This window comes from Pan paniscus, chromosome 14 (genome assembly GCF_029289425.2).
Source record: "Pan paniscus chromosome 14, NHGRI_mPanPan1-v2.0_pri, whole genome shotgun sequence".
Lineage (NCBI taxonomy): Eukaryota > Metazoa > Chordata > Mammalia > Primates > Hominidae > Pan > Pan paniscus.
Genome location: NC_073263.2, coordinates 64786524 through 64807392, shown reverse-complemented (window position 1 = coordinate 64807392; position 20869 = coordinate 64786524). Strand labels below are relative to the sequence as shown.

General features: G+C 34.6%; 1 long non-coding RNA gene across 1 annotated transcript in view; it reads left to right on the top strand.

The window, feature by feature from the left end:
• Nucleotides 1–20869, top strand: part of LOC130540714 (uncharacterized) — a 147204-nt gene that overhangs the window by 61003 nt on the left and 65332 nt on the right. Inside the window, exon 3 of the long non-coding RNA XR_008954707.1 lies at nucleotides 3031–3095. This is a non-coding gene — a long non-coding RNA (uncharacterized LOC130540714). The remainder of the gene's footprint in view (nucleotides 1–3030; nucleotides 3096–20869) is intronic.

The window sequence follows — 20869 nt, the reverse complement described above, 5'->3', positions numbered from 1 at the left end:
CATACATGACTTTTATTACATTAAGGTATGTCCTTAATGTAAGGTGGGCCTTGGGAGCCCACCCATTGCATCAGTGTGCCCTGGGTGTTGAACATACAGTCAAAGGAGATTATTGTAGAGCTTTAAGATTTAATGACTGCCCTACTGGATTTTGGACTTTCCAGGACTTTTAGCCAATTCCTTTTGCCTAATTTCTCCCTTTTGGAATGGGAAGGTTTACCCAATGCTGGTGCCTCATTGTATCTTGGAAGTAACTAACTTGTTTTTTTATTTTATGGGCTCATATGTGGAAGTGACTTGCTTTGTCTCAGGTGAGACTTCTGATTTTGGACTTTTGAGTAAATGTTTGAATGAGTTAAGACTTTAGGGGATTATTTGGAAGGCATGATTGTGTTTTGAAATGTGAGAACATAAGATTTATGAGGGGCCAGGACTGGAATGATATACTTTGGATGTGTGCCCCTACCCAAATCTCATATTGAAGTGTAATCCCCAATGTTGGAGGTGGGGCTTGCTGGGAAGTATTTGGACCATGGGGGAAGACTTCTTATCTTGACTCACTGCAACCTCCACCTATGGGGTTCCAGAGATTCTCGTGCCTCAGTCTCCTGAGTAGCTGGGACTACAGGTGTGTGCCACCATGCCTGGCTAATTTTTGTATTTTTAGTGGAGTCGGAGTTTCGCCATGTTGCCCAGGCTGGTCTGAAACTCTTGACCTCAAGTGATCTGCCCGTCTTGGCCTCTCAAAGTGCTGAGATTACAAGTGTGAGACACTGCGCCCGGCAGAGACTTCTTATAAATGGGTTAGCACCATTTCCCTCGTTATTGTCCTCATGATAGTGAGTTATTTCTCATGAGATCTGATTATTTAATAGTGTATAGCACCTCTCCCCTTAATCTCTTGCTCCTGCTTTCACCATGTGATATGCCAGCTCTTGCTTCACCTTCTGCCATGATTGTAAGCTTCCTGAGACCTCCCCAGAAGCAGATTCTGCTATGCTTCCTGTATAGCCTGAAGAACTCTGAGCCAATTAAAACTATTTTCTTTATAACTTATTCAGTATCAGGCCTTTCTTTATAGCAACACAAGAATGGACTAATATATATCCTTATGTAAATTGTACCTTGTATATATTGCATTAGTTTTTAAGTAAGTTCTAATATCAAGCAACAAAATTCCTCAATTTTATTTTCCAAATAATGTTGACTATTCTAAGTTCTTTGCATTTTTATGTAATTTTATAATCAGCTTAACAATTCCTATATGAAAAAAGTATGCTGGGATTTGGATTGGAACTGTGGTTGATTTATGGATGACTTTCAAAAAAGTTGACACGTAACAATACTAAATTAAATTGAATTAGGCCTAAAGCTGCCTCTGCATTTTGCATTTCTTCATAGTGAACTGAAACCTAACTATTGTGCAAACAAACTGCAACCTAACTTGAGTGTATACTCTTATAACAAATAGCTGAGTCTCAGTCAATCACAGCAGTTGATCTTCAGGCAAACTCAGGCTCCCAACTGATCAGACTATGTCTATATAACACAAATACCTCATTACATGATACCCATAAAGGTAAAAAATTCAGCTGTAACCAATCCAGCTGTTCCTATATCTCACTTGCTTTTTCTGTCTATGAATGCTGCCTGTAAAACTGTCTGGAGCTTTCTGAACTTTTCCTAGTTTTGAGTACTGCCCCATTCATAAATCATTCTTTGCTCAAATGAACACTGCTAAATAAAATTTGTCTAAAGTTTTTCTTTTAACAACAATGTTAAGTCTTCTCATTCGAAAACATGGTTTGTCTCTTCATTAATTCATGCCTTCCTTAATTTATTCAACAATGTCTTCAGTATATTAGGTTTGTGTAAGTTTTAATACGTTTATTTCTCAAGACTTCTTATTTACTGAGAATGTGAAAATATATTTTATTTACTTTTCTAATTGTTTCTTGCTAGTATGTAAAAATATAATTTTATAAATTGCCTTTTTATTTTGGAGTATTCCAAATGTTATTTATTATGTCTCAGAGCTTCTCTGTACTTTCATTAACATTTTTTACATAGACAATAATCTTTAATTATTATTTTTTCTTTTTTTATACTCAACATTTAGTTTATCTTTTTCTTGTTTCCTTTCATAGACTACAGTATTTGGAAAATTAAGTATATATTGGTGAGAAAAGACAATTTTATTTTTTTACAAGACCATACTATACCACCTGGGTTTGTCCTTAATAAAGTTGAGGACGTTTTCTTTTATTCCTAGTCTGCTGAGAATATTTTCCATGAATTATTAGTACATGTTTGGCTGAAGTATTCTTGCACAATGAAAAGTTGCATGGACCTGCAAAAGTTTTAAACTCTAACACTTGGAAAAATTAAATTTATTGAGGGTATGCTCTCAGATGTTTCTAAGGAGGAAAAAAGCATACTTTTGGAATATTGAAGGAAAGATGAATACTTGTCTATAATGTAGTATCTCAGAGTATTAAGAACTTATGTAAACATCCTCATGACCAGACATGTAAAATAATTTTGGAATAAAACATTGTACCTGATGTCGATACCATAGTAAGGATAGTAAAGATATATACTAAGTATAGTTGAAGTTGACTTTCTTTTAAAATGCTTATATTTCAATTGTGGTATAGAAATAATATGTATTCAAAATTCAATGGATCTTACTATTTGCAACAAAGAAATATTATATTGACTGCAGACGAGAGGCTTTTTCCTCATTGTTAAAGAATTATCCCACATAAATATTCCTTATAAGGGTAGAGTCTGAGAAGAGAAACACATATAAAAATCCTACTTGATGCAGAAAAATGGTATTTTACATAATTACACATACATTTATAATAAAATTTCTTAGAAACCTAAAAATCAATGTGGCTTTCCTAAATATTATAAAGGAAATTTATAAAAGAACTGTAGATAATATCATATTCAATGAATATGAATGATTTCCTCTCAACATTGGCATTAAGAAAATATTTTTGATTTTATCATTTCTGTGTCCAGAGTTTGTTCCTTCCAGTGGGTTCGTGGTCTCACTGACTTCAAGAATGAAGCTGCGGACCATCGCGGTGAGTGTTACAGCTCTTAAAGATGGTGCAGACCCAAAGAGTAAGCAGCAGCCAGATTTATTGTGAAGAATGAAAGAACAAAGTTTCCACAGCATGAAAGGGGACTGGAGCAGGTTGCCGCTGCTGGCTGGGGTGGCCAGCTTTTATTCCCTTATTTGTCCCCACCCATGTCCTGCTGATTGGTCCATTTTACAGAGTGCTGATTGGTCCCTTTTACAGAGCACTGAGTGGTCCATTTTACAGTGTGCTGAATGATCCATTTTACAGGGTGCTGATTGGTCCATTTTACAAACCTCTAGCTAGTCAAAGAGTGCTGATAGGTGTATTTTTACACAGTGCTGATTGGCACATTTTACAAACCTGTAGCTAGCCACAGAGCACTGATTGGTGCATTTTACAAACCTCTCGAAAGGCAGAAAAGTTCTTCAAGTCCCCACCTGACCCAGAAGTCCAGCTGGCTTCACCTCTCAATTTCAACTAATATCATGCAGAGACCCTAGCTAGTGCAATAATGCAACAAAAAGAAATAATAACATACATCAGAAAGAAAAAAAAATCAATGATTTGCTAAGTACAAGATTTTCTTCATAGAAAATGCTATACCACCTGCAAAAACCCACCATAACTAAAAAGTTAATTTAGTAATATTTCAAAGCACAAAGTTGTATATAAGAAACCAGTTACATTTAAATATATAAGCAATGAGCAATTGAAAACTGAAATTAGAAAAAAGTATCATATACTGATACAAAACCTTAATATATATGTACATATAAATCAAATAAAATACATGCAATATTTGTATGTAGAAAACCAAAACCCAATAATGACAGAAATTAGAGAAGATCTAAATAAATGGAAAATCAAAATAATACGTTCTTGGATTGGAAATCTCAATACTATTAATACAAATTCTTCCAAATAACAAGCTGATGGTAAAATTTAAATGGAAAAGAAAACTACTTAAATTAATTTTAAAAAACATAGACCAACCTTAGAAGGCTCATTCTACCTTATTTTACATAATATTATAAAGCTATTACAGTATAGTGTGGTACAGATGACAGAGTAAACATAAAGATCAATGAAATAACATATAACCCAGAAATGGATCCACTTATATAATACATAGTTAACTGTTTTTCCAAAAAGTGGTAGAGACAGCTTGGTGGAGAAAGGGTAGTCTTTCAAACAAATGGTAGTGGAATAATCAACATGCACAAAAAATAAGAAAGAAAAAGAAACTCAAACCATATCTTGAACCACATATAAAAAATTAGGTAGAAATAAATCACACAAAAATGTAAATCCTAAATGCATACAGCTTCATACAAAGAAAAAATTATTGCTATTCTTAATTTGTCCATTATATTTTATGTAGGACAAGAAAAGCATGAAGCATAAAGAAAATATTAAGAAATTGGACTTCATTAAAATTAACACTACTGCTTTTCAAAAGTCTCTAAAAAATGAAAGGATAAGCCACAGTTTGGGAAAAATATCTGCAACATACATATTTGACATAGGACTAGTATCTAAAATTTATAAATAACTTTCATAACCAAAAATATAAGAGCAAAACAATCCAATTTTTAAAGGGGAAAATGATTTCGATGCTAAAAGAATTTTATGTGTTACAAATAAAAACATGAAAAATTGTGCAACATTATTAACCACGAGAAAAATATAGATTGAAACTATAGAAAATACCAGTAAACATCTACCTCAGTCAACACGTTATTTAAATAAGTGGCAATATCTATTTTTGGCAAAGATGCAGGGCTTCTGGAACTCTGAAACCTTCTTGGTTGGAGTGAAAAATATTAGAGCAACTTTGCAAAATATTTGAGTCTTTTTAAAAATGTCTAAAAATACACAATGCACAAATGATAATTTTTACTACTAGATATTTACTCAAGATTAATGAAAACAAATAATCAAAGATCTGCACATACATGTTTACATCACTTTTACTCACCATTGCCAAAAATTGGAAATATCTATCAACTGATGAAAGAATAACTAGTCTATGATTTTTCAATATAGTTAATTTTATTTAGCAATAAAATGGAATGGATTAATGTTGCCTGTAACCACATAAAAGAATTTCACATTAATTATGGTGAGGGAAAGAAGTTTGGAAAAAAAAATTATATAAAGACAGACTACAAATCAGAGGTTTCCAGAGTACTTTCAGGAGTATGAAGTGGGGTGAGGAATTGACAGAAACTATGACAACATGCAATTTAAATTAAACTATGTATTATAATAAAATATTCATTACTAAAATTATCTCTGCTAATCTTAGTAAAATATTTTGCCATAAAATTACAAGGTAATAATGCACCAAAACTATTAACACGATGAAACCCGGTCTGTACTAAAAATACAAAAAAATTAGCTGGGCGTGGTAGCAGGTGCCTGTAGTCCCAGATACTCGGGAGGCTGAGGCAAAAGAATGGCGTGAACCCAGGGGGCGGAGCTTGCAGTGAGCCGAGATCCTGCCACTGCCCTCCAGCCTGGGCGACAGAGCAAGACTCCATCTCAAAAAAAAAAAAAAAAAAAAATTAACCCAGTATTAGAGCAAATTTTTGCATCTTAATCAGCTTTTCAACAACCACGTTTTAAAATGTTTAGTCATCTTTAATGTTTGTCAGATTATTATTTTTAACATTTATTTTGTGGTAATTTCATTGCCTTTACTAATATGCATCTTCTTATTTGATCACACTTATTTTCAAATTTTGCCATTTCATATAATTTATTTCCTAATTGTTAGATTGTCTTTTGTTTCCAACTTATGTTTGACTCTCCCAGAAGTTATCATTTATTTTATATGGAGTATTAAGTACAATACATTGTATTGATATCTTCATCATTATTGCTAATTTTACTTTCCTTTACATAAAAATAAATTGCCTTTTTGTTAAATTACAAACTTTACATGGTTAGGCTTTGTGTCCCCACCCAAATCTCATCTTAAATTATAATCCCCAAAAATCCCATAATCACCATGTGTCAAGGGAGAGACCAGGTGGAGGTATTGGATCATGGGGGAGGTTTCTCCCATGCTGTTCTCATGATAGTGAGTGAGTTTTCAAGAGATCTGATGGTTTTATAAGTGTTTGGTTGTCCCGCCTATGTTCATTCTCCTACCTGCCACCTTGTGAATAAGGTGTGTTGCTCTCCCTTCAACTTCCACCATGATTGTGACTTTCCTGAGGCCTCCCCAGCCATGCTGAACTGTGAATCAATTAAACCTCTTTCCTTTATAAATTACCCAGTCCAGGGCAGTTCTTTATAGCAGAGTAAAACAGACTAATACAGTGTTCTTTCAGACAGCATTGGTGAATTATTTTCCTCTTATATAATGTTTGAAAACTCACCACTTTATTAAATGGCAGAGTATCTGGATACAGAATTCATGGTAAGGCAAGATATTAGGATTTTTTCAAACCTTTCATTTAGAAATTTTATTTTGTGTTATTTTTTCTAATGAAAATTTTTGTATGTTGGTCATTTATTCAGCTATTCTTTTTTGCCTACTTTGCTTCCATTTATATTTGAAGTTCAGTAGTTTCAGGGCACTGTAATTAGTTATGCATATGTTTATTTAATTCCCCTAACGAAGTTTTGATCTAGAAACACGCACTGCCTTCACATTCTTTTTTTTAACTTTTAAATTTTCTTTAATCTGGAATTGTTTTTAATTTCTCTATATCATTCATGACACTTATTTTCAAATTTAATTTCTCCAGAGTACAAAACCACTTGTTTTGTAAATTGCTGTTTAGTTTATATTTGTCTAGCATCTTCTTGTGATTATGTTAATATTTCTCATTTTTGTCAATAATACTGTATTTATAGATATGGTGTCTTCACGTCAAGAGACAGCATGACATCAGTTTGCCTGTTATGAATTACATAACTATAATCACATACTTATAATCAAATTCCAGTCTTATGCCAATCCTTGCCTTTGTATCTCTCTGTTCTTTTATATTGAGAATTGTGGCTCTAATCATCAATATATTTGCGTATTTTCTCAATCCTACAACACACACAGAAAGTAGTGTTAAAATGGTATTCTACTGTAAAAAGATACTGTTAAATGTATCTACTTTTAACCCAAGATGTTAAAAACAAACAAGCAAAAACTTATTCCAGATGGAATCACATGCAGGTTGAAAGTTATCCATGCTGCCCATTATATACAAATTTGCTACAGTTATTTGTGATTACACATTCTTGACATTTATAACAGACATAGTTTTAGAAAAGACATGCAGAAATAAATAAGAACCTCAAAGCCAGAAGAGTAATCAGGAGCAAAAGTATGGCTCTTGGAGATTTGGGATCATCTATAAACCTACAGAAACTCAAGGTGCTTATAGAAATGAGCTTTTTATGTAAAGCTAAGAGGAAGCCCTGCCTCATTTATCAAATTAGGATTAGGCATACCTTTCAAAACTGCATAGAAGCTCAGCATAAGACTTGGTCTTGCTTATTTCTGAGTGAATAAAGGAGTCACTCACTTGAAGACTAAATCTGAGTAGTGTACATGGGAGAATAGAGTTTAAATTCCACTATCTCAGTAGGTTGAGCCCCCTAACTGAGATGTTCATGTGAAACTTGATTGGATGATGGTGTCTTAGATTGATGGTGTATGTAGAAAACTGGCAGAAGCAAATTAAAAAAAAATACTTCCCCAAAGGGACACAAACAAAGCATATGTTACAATATACTTCTGAAGATGAGTTCACTCCTAAATACAAAATACATGAGGAAATAAACTCAAATGTACAAAGTCAGCTGTCCCAATCATCAGAATCATTTGATACTATGAGCTAGGGTATAAATAAAATAAATAATTGTTCAGTGTATGAAGCAGTTGGAATACATGGTTTTTATTGCAGCCATGTGGCAGAAGCCACAATTATCTAGTGAAAGCTGAGTTCAGGCTCTGCCTTAGGCATATGTATTACATAGCTTTATACTATCAGAGGAATGAAGAACACTTTTCAGGTTTCAAAATATCAGTTATCAAATGAATTTTAGTCATATTACCAGTATTTTAGTTAAATTAAGAATATAACACTTGCTTCTTTTCCTAGCTGTGTAAAAACATAAATCACAATGAGAGAGTTAGCTTTTGCTATTAACTCGGATGGTATATTTGTGATATATATTATTGTTATAGACTAAGCCTTTTTGTCTCCTCAAATTTGTATGTTAAAGCCTTAAGAAACAATGTGATGGTATTTGAAGATGGGGCTGTTGGGATGTAATTAAGTTAATATGAGGTCATGAGGACATGTCTCCCATGAGGGAATAGTATCCTTTTAAGAGCAGGAGGAGATCAGAGTTCTTTTTCCAACATGTGGGGACACAGTGAAAAAGAACCAATTTGCCAGCCAGCAAGAGGCCTTCACCAAAAACTGTCTGTTGTTTCAGCCACCCAGTCTATGGCGAATTGTTATAGCAGCTTAAGCTGATTAGGACAACTATTTTAAGGTAAATAAATCATTGAATGTTGATATGGTTTGGATCTGTGTCTCCACCAAATATCATGTCATATTTTAATCCCAAATGTTGGAGATAGGGCCTGGTGGGAGGTGAATGGATCATGGGGCCAGGTTTCTCCTGAATGGTTTGGCACTATCCTACTTGGTATTGTCCTTGCAATGGTGAGTGAGTTCTTATGAGATCTGGTTGTTGTAAAAGTGTGTATCACCTACCCCTTTCTTTTTCGTGGATCCTCCTGAGCCAAGTGAATAGCCTGGCCTTTGTCTTCTGCCATAATTAGAAGCTTCCTGAGGCCTCTCCAGAAGCTGAGCAGGTGCCAGCATTATGCTTCCTGTACAGTGTGCAGAACAATGAGCCAATTAAATCTCTTCTCTTATAAATTGCCTAGTCTCAGGCATTTCTTTATAGCAATGCAACATAGACTAATACAGAAAATTGATACCAAGGAGTGGAGCATTGCTATAATGCTGGAAATATAGAAGTAGCTTTGGAATGGGGTAACAGGCAGAGGTTTGAAGAGTTTGGAAGTTTCAGAAGACAAGAAGATTAAGGAAAGTTTGAAACTTTCGAGGTTGGTCAAATGATTGTGACCAAAATTGTGATAGTGCTGTGGACAGTGAAGTCCAGACTGATGACTTCTCAGATGGGAATGAGGAATTCTTTGGCAACTGGAACAAAGGAATTTATTATGCCTTAGCAAAGGACTTGGCTGCATTGTGCCCATGGTCTAGGGATATGTGGAACTTTGAACTTGAGAATGATAATTTAGGGTATCTGCTTCAAGAAATTTCTGAGCAGCAAAAATGTTGAAGAAGTAGCCTGACTGCTTATAAGAGTGTATGCTCATATGCATGAGCAAAGAAATGACTTGAATTTGAAAACTATATTTAAAAGGGAAGCAGAGCCTAAAAGTTTGAAAAATTGGTAGCCTGCTCATGTTGTAGAAAAGAAAAGCTAATTTTCAGGACAGGAATTCAAGCATACTGTAGAAATTAATTTAAGTAAAGAGGAGCCAAGTGTTAATAGCCAAGACAATGAGGAAAAGGATTTAAAGGTAGAGACCTTCACACCTCCTCCCATTACAGATCCTGAGGCTTAGGAGGACCGAATGGTTTTATGGGCCAGACCCAGGGCCCCTTTGCTCTGTGCAGACTTGGAACATGATTTCCTGCTTCCCAGACACTCTAGCTCCAGAAGTGGCTCAAAGGGGCCCACATATATCTCAAGCTGCTGCTTCAGAAGGAGAAAGCCTTAAGGCTTGCAGTTTTCCACGTGGTGTTAAGCCTGCAGGTGTGCAGAATTCATGAGTCGAGGCTAGGGAGCCTTCACCTAGATTTTAGAAGATGTATGGAAAGCCTGGGTGTCCAGACAGAAGCCTGCTATGGGGTAGAGCCCTCATGGAGAACCACCACTAGGGCACAGTGGAGAGGAAATGTGGGATTGGATCCTCCACACAGAGTCCCCACTGGGTCACTGCCTAGTGGAGCTGTTAGAAGAAGGCCACCATTCTCCAGATTCCAGAATGGTAGATCCACCAACAGATTATACCATGTGCCTGGAAAAGTCGCAGGCACTCAATGCCAGCCTGTGAGAGCAGCCTCAGAGGCTGAAGCCTGCAAAGCCACATGAGTGGAGCTACTCATGGCTTTGGAAGCCCACCCCTCAGACCAGCGTACCCTGAATGTTGGACATGGAGTCATGAAAGATTATTTTGGGGCTTTCAGATTTAATAATTGCCATTCTGGACTTTGGGGGTTCTGCATAGGGCCTGTAGCCCCTTTCTTGTGGCAAATTAGTCCATTGTGTAATGAGAGTCTTTACCTGATGCTTGTACCCCCATTGAATCTTGGAAGTAAGTAACTTGTTTTGATTTTATAGGCTCATAGGCAGAAGGAACTTATCTGCAGATGAGATGTGGAACCTTGGAATTTTGAGTTAATGCTGAAATGAGTTAAGATTTTGGGGGACTATTGAGAGGAGATGATTGTATTTTGCAATGTGAGAAGGACATGAGATATGGGAGGGGCCACAGGTAGAATGATATGGTTTGATCTATGTCCCCATCAAATATCATGTCAAATTATAATCCCCGTTGTTGGAAGTGGGGCTTGGTGGGAGGTGTTTGGATCATAAGGGTGGGTTTCTCATGAATGGTTTAGCCCCATCCCACTTGCTACTGTCCTCATGATAATGTGTGAGTTCTTGTGAAACTTCATTGCTTAAAAATGTTCATCACCTCCACCCTGTCTCTTGCTACTTCTCTGGCCATGTGATATGCCTACTTCCCCTTCCCCTTCTGCCATGATTGGAAGCTTCCTGAAGCCTCCCAAGAAGCCAAACAGATGCTTTCTGTACAGCCTGTGGAACCATAAGCCATTTAAACCTCTTTTCTTTATAAATTACCCAGTCTGAAGCATACTTTATAATAATACAAGAATAGAGTAATACAAATGTACAAATTGTGATTTTCTGCTAAAAAGGATTTCTTCATTCCAACCTGATTTCTATGTTAAAACTAGATTTGCATAAAAGTATTCCTATTGTATTTACTTTTCCTTATTTGTGAAGGCATTTGAAGATATTCTCAAATCCTTTCTATAGGAGCTTTAAGGCAATATTTATTATCAACAAAGAGGAAATAGTGAATGTAAAATCAAAAGGACAACCATTGTAAATCTTTTAAGATGGCTTTTCATAAGATACTTTGTGAATTACAAGTGTAGTACTGACTAGGGTAACTGTCTTCAGAAAAATGTCCAAAGCTGGACAAATTTGTTAGCAAGCTGAAATGTTTCTATATTGGCTTCAGTGGAGAATGCATGACATTCAATTTTGTTTGGTTATACCAGTCATGTCAAAGTTTCATTTTAAAATTTTCTAATACAATTTTTGGGTAAAATGCTAATTGTTCAAAAAGCCCTGGGAAGCTTTTTTTTTCCAATTTGTTTATCTCTAATCATAATATAAGTAATCACATAGCCTAATGAAACTTTAAGTTTTTGTTATTTCTTCTAGATCTTTGTCTGGAATTATTATTGTATATGTGATTGTGTTCAATGACTTCTCATATAATACAAAATCTCATTACAGTTTTAGTTTTCAATTAAAAGGTAGAATGTTATAAGCCTATTTTCCAGCTAATAACAAAGCCTGATTATATGGGACTGAATAAGCAAAAGCAGGGATTACAGTATTTTTACAATTTTAAGGGAAAACTATTTTGAATGAAATTTTATTGACAATGAAAAGATGCTATTTAGCATAGTAGCTGTATACAAGGAATATAGTAGTAAAAAGCCATTTCCAGATTTAAAACTGTCTATTCTTATGTTTCAAAGATTGATTAGAAGTTAAGGAAAAAATATCCCTGTAAAAATGTGTTGGTGGTTTGTTATTTGAGTAATCTAAAAGCAGTTATGTAGGTGGGATTGCCTTCACAGAAACTTGTCTTATGGGTGAAATTATTGCATACACACGGTGGTTTCCACAACTATAAAACTCATTGTCTACTTGTCAACGTTTATATTTTACTGCTTATTAACAAAATCTACTCCCCAAGATAATATTTTTTGTTTTACTATAAGTTTCATGCTTGCTATACAGTAGTCTGTCTGGTGGAAATATTGATGGAGCTCAGACATTGATGCACATTGATTAGTTCATGTACACATATTTAGCAAATAGATTAATTTCTTACAGAGTCAGTTGTTACTTTCTAAACCCATTCAGTAATGAACACGATTTTATAGTGTGAAAATTGTGGATGAATTATTTGTTTTACTGTATTTAATTTGTGGTCTGTGGTCTGGCACTAAACTTAAATTATTTAAATTAGTTCTATCCCCAAGGAAAGATGACTGAGATTATTGGTAGCTTGATTTTCTAAAGAGCCCCTGAATTTGGTTTTGGGATGCCTAGTCAGCTAGTGTCTCCTAAAACAGAATATAGCTGTTAATGATAAAGTGAGCAGGTCAGCATTTTGAGTGGTAATCAACTCTGGAAATGTGATGTATGTAACACATGATGTGTCTAAAGCAAATCTGGATCAGTCAGTGGCCTATTCACATCCTTGGAAGCCATTAGTATGGAAAAATCCAGCTGGCTGGGTACTTGTGCAACTAAGGTTCTTGGTATAGTAGCATTATATCTTCTACAAGAAGCAAAATAACCAAAAATAATCATAGAAACATGTATTCAAGAAAACAGAATAATGCACAGATACCATTATGAAGAGGAAATATCAGGCCATGGCACTGACTGTTACATATACCTTCTGGAAGTAAGAGGCACATCCTGGACCTTAATCCAAGTCCCTTTTAATAGTGGGCTTGATTAGAACAACTTGGTAAAGTTTACTACATGGTTTGAATCATTAAAAAGTAACTGATGTCCAGAGTTTTTAGAGGAGACTCACAGTGATCTCCAGATCTATAAAAAGTAGGATCTTTCCCAATTAATTAGTGTCTTGCAATAATTTGGAGGAATATTATTAGTAGAATGCTGTTGCTGCTTTTGAGATGACATGTGGGTTTCTCCTTAAATATTTCACTGGAGGTCAAAAGCAGATTTTGGTTCTCCTATGTGTTAAGGTTTCACCTGGCTCCAAAGATTATAGCTTACTTTTTTCTAAGAATTTCACTTTTTTTCTACTGCTCTTGTCAATAAGGATGACAGTGACACCCAATTTATGTTCGGAAGAATTTTAAGAACTCTCAAATTAACTTTACAATAAAATAAGTGACATTTCCCTCTTCCTATCCTCTGTGGGGAGATTCAAGAAAAGCTAATATGGCTGAAGTTTGTAAGGGCTTAACAAGTGAGGCATGGTCAAAATACACCTAGGAATCCAGTATGATAAGGTATTAAGTCTGGGTCCGGTCATGACTGGAAAATATCAGCCCCACAGAAGGTGCTAACAAAGAGATCATATCCCAGATCTTGTGCCTAGGTTGGAAACAGTTGAATTTGCATAGCTGGTTTGTGGACTTGCTATAATAAAGTAGCCATAAATAGATAATAATCTCTGGTATACATAATAGAAATATAACAAAATATGAGATTATCAATGTACAGAACTCATATAAACTCAGGGATAAAAACATCAAGTTGAAATTATTTCCAAAGAGGGAGAGAGGAAAGAAAAAGGATAGGGATTCACAAAATCCCTACTGTTATACAGTTTAAACAATGTATCTCTTAGCTAAAAGCAAAGAGGTACTAGTTGTCAATGTGAATAGTCATGCACACACAACATACAGGTGAGCACTAAAAACCAAGCAAACAAAATCCTACACATAAAGTATCAGTAAGGATGGGGGTTCAGTTAGTGACTTCAAGAAAAGAGAGGAACACTGTTTTAATTATACCTAAAAGATCCCAGAAAAATAGGTACACCTGTCTCTCAGGTTTTTTTTAAATTAGGAAAATTATGGTTTTGTAAGGACTGTTTTAAAGACTACAATATCTTTCCACAGATGAGAGCCATTGATGGGTTGAATACTATCTTCTGTCAGGCAGGGTATTGAGGAAGACAAAGAGAGATGTTATTGAACTCATTCTATGAGTAACATGTCACATAAATTAGAATGATTAAATTTACAAGAAACTAGACTGGTTATTTTTCTGATTCTGAAAGAGAGAATACATCTGGCATTCTGATGAGAATGTATGTGAGTAGAACCCGAGCTACCTCTTCAGAGAAAAGGAAAACATTTAGATTGATATCATCTGTCAATCTAAAATCACGTCTCAAATGGTTTAAATGGTCTCGCTAATGTGATTAACCTGTGAGTAAGAAAAAATTCATGACAAGAGATCAAAAGGCATAGAAAATTTTCTCATGAAAAAATTTACTATGTGGTTAGAAAATCTATGAGTATGGACAATTTAGAGGGGAAAGTAATTCAAAATTTTTTCTTTATGCCATATAATATTGTTATTGTCATTGTCTGAGAAAATAGATTTGATGAGCTGCAATTTCATAATGGAAAAAAACCTTCCTTCTTTAGAAATACAAGAATAGTTAAATCGAAGTCTGATTTCAGTAGGCTGCCCAACAGGGTGATTGTCGGTTTTTTCAGCATATTTTGGAGAAGTTTTTTTTAATAGAATTATTGGCACACTTGACTTTGTTGTCCTTCTTGCTCAATGGCATGATATACTCCAGGTGCAATTAAAAACCTATTAACTCTTGGATTTTCCTCTCTTTTCATCGAACTTCCCTTGTTCTTGAAAGCCCTGTATCACCTTCATCAGTTATTTAGATTGAAATGTGAAATTTCACATGCGATTAACTTAGCCCCGATATCTCTTCTGATTTAGTTACATCCTTCACAGTGTTCTACTAGTTTTGCCTATTTGTCCATGAGTTGTGATGATCAGCTTTTCAGACGGTTGCAGTGATCTTAAATTGCTCTTGAAATTTAAATGAATGACTGTGGATTTAAATTTTAGATAAAATTTTAGATAAAATATCTAAAACCCAAAGAGGCTTTAAAAAAAGTGTTTTAGGACTTTCATCCACCTGTTAATTTTGTCCATTTTAAAAAACTTGTTAATATTTTAAGAATAGAATGTAAATAATATATTCACCCATTTATCTTTGTCTCCTTCTAGAACTCCCCATAATTCCACAGGATTAGTTTATTGGTCAGTCCACTTTTGTATATACTTTGAAGAATTTGTCTGCTGGGAGAAAACTTTGAGTAATTAATTATAATCTAGTCAGTGAAGAACATAACAGTACACAATGGTTTGTAACTCCTCCTGAAAATGTTCAGGGTCATTGGTAATTTGGAGAAAATTGAGGACATGAAGTTTTATAAATCTGTGACAGACCATGGATTTTTAATCTGTTGCAGAAAAGTGAACATATTCTTGGATGTGCATAATGATGTAGCTGAGAGGGGCCTGACACTTGGCCCTAAAGGCTTACATTTAATAATGATGCAGAATTCAGCTAAATCAGGCTTCTTATCTCACAATCAGGAAAAATTAGGCATGCAGGGGTCCTGCATGGAGGTTTCCACCTCATGAATTGAATACCAGGCCACCACAGGCCAGTTGAAGAGGCCAGGATCCTTCCCAGCATAACGCGTGAACTCCTTGTGGCTCTATCCCATTTCCCCAGTGCCTGTGGGCCTTCAGCCCGTTCTGACCATGCCCAGGCAAGACCCTCGGCAGTTTCCTCTATCTGCACAAAATCATCTGGCATAAACACTTGTGGGGTAAGGTGGAGATTCTCCAGGGACCCTTCCTTATCTGCCTAGGCATTTGTCTGCCTCCTGCACTTATCAATAAGATAAATATAAACTTGTGTGTTTATATTTGAGTCAAAAAATGCATTTCATATCCTACTGTGATGTACCAGTTGAAGACAGATTTTTGCGGGTCCTGTTTCAGAAAAGACAAAGATGAATGTATGAGTCCTGAAATGAGTCTAGAGCAAATCTTGACAGAGGGTGAGGGAGGCAGCCATAAGCAGGAGCCTCTGAGATCTCTGAGTAGAGAGAGTGAAACTGACATACAATATCAGCTGTCTCTTGGGTCCATATCTATGTTTCTGCTGGGGCTTCATTTCTCACAGGTTTCTCCCAACCACGAATGATGTGGCAGGGATAGTGAAGTAGTCTCTTTTCGAGAAGATGCTGGACTCTTCTAATGAGACATTGGTTCAACGACTTTTCATTGGCTGTGCTGGAACTTTCCTCAGAAGTACACCACAGTCTACTATGCTTCCATTAAATCCTCCTTCCATTCCTTTCACCTTCACTCAAGCTCCCATCTTCATGGCTTTCAGCTCTCCTAGCCACTCCTGCGTCTCTCTTTACTTTTTCTTAAAGGCAGTTCACCTCATACATTTTGTGTGTGTGTGTGTGTGTGTGTGCATCTCACCACGTCTTGGCATTTGCTTTTCAGGGGACCTGGACTGAAAAGTGATGGGCAAAGCCTTTGGGACATTGTTTATTATAGAAATATGTGGCCTTAAACCAGTTTAAGGAACTCCTCTAGGTTTAAGATGTGTGTGTGTGTCCACACGCGCGCGTGTGTGCTGTTTGTGTTTTACTTTTAAGAATAGATCAGAGTTGCGTGTATGACTTCTAGCTGGCAAAAAACATGTTTTCTCTTCAAATTATTTTTTTGAAATATTTTTTGTTTCTAACATGTGTTTTTTGTAAAACTTGGTTCCTGGTACCAATTAGTCTAGTGTGACCAATGAAAAGATGTTAAAAAATATAAGTAGACCAACAGAGGGCATAGCTGGGTCCTGACATCAGTCGACATTTATAAACCACTGAAAAAATGGGCTTGATCTGTAATCTTCCAAGGTCACGCTAAGGTTGATAAGTATACTTGAGTCAATAGGACAGTTGGGAATAAAGCTATAGGCATTGATTATTTCTGTTATTCAAATCTATTTTTAAGAAAACCAATGATGATTTTTTGATAATTTTTAAGTGTAAATTAAGCTTAGAAGACTTTACAAGGAATTGTGATTTTTTAAATACTGTATATTACCCATGGTGCAGTATATACAATTATTTGTATTTTTACTTTACCTACATTCTTGAAGAAACACAATTAAAAGCCTTTCTTTGGCAAAGATAGTAGAAAACACAAATGAGTTTTAAATTATCACTAAAAGATATTTTGATTGAAGTATCTCATTTATATTTTTCTGAAAATATCATTGGGTCTTTCCTTTGCCACTCAGAGAAATTTTTGAAAATTTCCTTGGTGACCTGATAGCATATCAATTCTGCTATTTAAGTGGATAAAATAGCTCCCTATGTTGGCTCACAATTTAAATTAAGGCCGTCTCCCAGTTGTAGCCAAAGTAAAAGAATTTTCATTCTCCATAATAGTTCACAAACATGCAGAACTATGCTAGCATCCAATTAGTGGGTTAAAAGAGGTAATGTTCTCTAACTTTGGTTTATGCAATGCACAGTTTTATACAACTAGACAAACCTTCCCCTTCACGTATTTCAGGATTTAGCAGAATTTATGTGCATGTGTGAGTTTTAGTGTGCGTGTGTATATATAATTCATAGATAAAGAGATAGATTGAATATGTACTTAAGTTTCTCAGCTTTTCAAAGACTTATAAGGTCTTATTTAAATAAGGTGAATTGAAAAATGTTCTGACGAATTCTTCCTGACCTACTTCGTGTTTTTGTTCACACATAGTTCATTAAAAGTTTATCTAGACTTACTATTAGATAGCTACTGAAGTAGGCCTTAGAGATATAAAGGTAGATAAGATTTCCTTTCCTTGGAAGAGTTCATAGGCCGGGAGAAATATATATAAGCATGCCCTTGTACTAAATTATAAGAATGTTGTATTTTGAAGGTTTTTGATAAGTACATTTTAAATATCTGTATACAATATTTAAGGCTTGAAGAAATTAGATAAATTTCTGAAAGAATAATTGGTTATCCATTATTTTCTTTGTGTATTTATCTTGTATATACTTTATGCCAGGTACTATGTTAGGTGCTGCAGATACAGTGGTGGATAAGGCAGAAATTATTTGTGTAAATAAAGAGCATACAGACTAGAACAGAAAGTGGTAACTTTATTGTAATGATGTCTACTGAGAGCTAGATTTAGGGAGTTACTTGATGCAATGACAACGATAGTAAGGATGCCTACTTTAGTTTGGGAATTCATGAAAGATCTCCCAGATGAAAGACTAGAACAACTCCAGGTGTTTATCATGTTACTCATTCTCTACCAATTACTTCAGTGGGGCTTCTACTTCAACAGGCAGGTGCTGGAAATTGTCATTCTTATAGAAAACTGTTACACAGCATTGATTTTACAGGTGACTTTATAAGAAGGCACAATAGAGGAATGTTACTAGGCTTCTCCATGGTAGTAGCTTTGCTAATCTCTGAATTTTACAATAGTGGTAAATAATCAAAAAGAAATGTTCTTGATTATTAATCAAATTTACCAAAAAATCTGTATACCTAATATTATAAATAAAACATTGTCAGTTTGTCTATATTATTTTTTCTGACTTATGACTGATAAGGTATATTAAACACTGCTTCTAGACTTTGTTTTTATATGGATGGTTTTCTTTCATAGTTACTTTAACTTTGTAGGTATATTACTTTTTTCTTGCCTGTTTTTAAAATGTCTCTAGTGCAGAGAAAGGCATATGTAAGCATACATAACAGGAAAGTACTCCAAAGTTGTTTTAATCAAGAAGAAAAAAGGCAGCTAGGTATAAACCAGGTGGTCCAAAGTCAATGATATTTTAAGAGAAAAAAAATCCAACTATTGAAAATAGTTAGTAACAATTAGAAAATGTTGTCTTAAAATGTTCCTTTAGAGGGTGAGCATACTTTTGAAATGCCAATTATTAGCTACATATTTGCTTGCATTATCCATGCAATCCTATCTGGAAAATTAGTTTTCTTAAAGTTGTTAATTTACAATACAGATTCTAATTACCTTAATGGTATTGCTGAATATTGTTTTCAATTAGAACAGTGTAGCACATTTAGTGGATAGATGTTATCACTTTGTGAGGTTCAGCTCAACACTATACCAGGCTTTTTATTCGTATAATGTTAAAGGTTCAAAAGAGAAGGGAAAATTGTCTTGATAACAAATTTTACTTTTTAAAAAAGTTACTACTTTAAATGTTAGGTAAGAGCACACCCCTGCTTTTGTCTTATGTCTCTACTTTGTTATTTTATTGATGAAACCCTAGGGCAGGGGGACACATGGAGCCCGCATTAAAAATGTAATTTTATCAACTATATGGAAACATAATTAAATTAAGCTAAACTGTTTATGTGGCTGTTCTTTCTATTGAATTAATATTACATTTTATTAAATGTTTAAGCAGCCAATTTTATGACAGATATCCTGTCAGGTACAATGGACAAAAAAATAAGTAAATAAACTTCTGACTCTGTAAGTGGATCATATTCTAGAATAGGAGAAAGAAGGTGTAAATAAACAGACTTCAGAATTATTAATTTTGTATTTCTTTTCAATGTAGTTTTTCAAAAAAATTTCAACTGGGAATTAGTACAAAGTTATATAATTTAAAATAAAACAATAAAATAAATAATATTATGATAAACCATATCATGTCTCCAAAAGTTCATCTGTCAGTTATTCACTATGCCACACATTTTAACAATACAATAGACCCCTCTATGCATTAGCTCTTACTAGTTATAATTTCTACAATTTGCCCCATTCTTGTATTTGTGCTGATAACATTATATTGAAGTTTGCTGATTTTCAGTTACCATAAATAACACAGATTTAATATTGTTTGCTAAAATGCAAATTATTTCCCTCTCAATCCAACAATTTGTTCTCATAAAAGTCTCTGTTAACATGCACACACACAGGTTCAAGTGCATGTACGCAGGATAAAGAGAGATCTTCAGTCTATGACATCCTTCTTCAACAAAATCTTGTGTTATATAGCTAAACTGTCGATACTAGTTAGATATAGTTCTGAAACCTAGCCTGGCCCTTAGCTGTACAAACTTATTGCCTAATTAATAAAATAATATTATCTCAAAATGTAGAAATGAGGTATAAGCTTTAAATATCAAGTGACTAGTCAAGTGTCTGTTATACTGAAGGTAGATACAATATATTGTTTCTTTCATATAAGTGTCATTTGGCCAAAAATCTGTTTATATAATTTAATAAATCCTAGACAAATAGGAAAGAATCTAAAACAATATGCTTTATGATATATACAAATTTATTTTTAAATCCTATAAAACAATTATTTCAAACAGAGTAAACTGGAAATCTTCCCATTGCTTCAGGAAGGTCTGATGCAGACCGTAATGCAATGTGAGTATATTTAACATTTTCTAAGTAAAGAGAGAATCCAAACCACACAAAGAAAATTGTCAATGGAAGGAAAGCAGAGCTGAAGGCCAAAGGAAGAATAACTAAGAATACAGATTGAATAGAGAGGTTCCTTTTCTCTCTTAATATTTCCATACACCAGGTAAAACAAAACATAACATGTTCTGAAAATAACAAAACAGGCTATGATGGTCTAAACCCCAAATGCAGTTGGCAATGATAATATTAAAAAGAAAACAGAAGATCTTCTTTAAGGGTTATCGCAATAAAAATCAAACTACTTTTATCAGAAAATCATGAAAAGCACCTAAATTATTAGTGAAATACCAAGGCATTTTCATTAAAGTCAAACCAAAAAAGAAGAAGTATAAGAGTTGTTAAAAAAAAA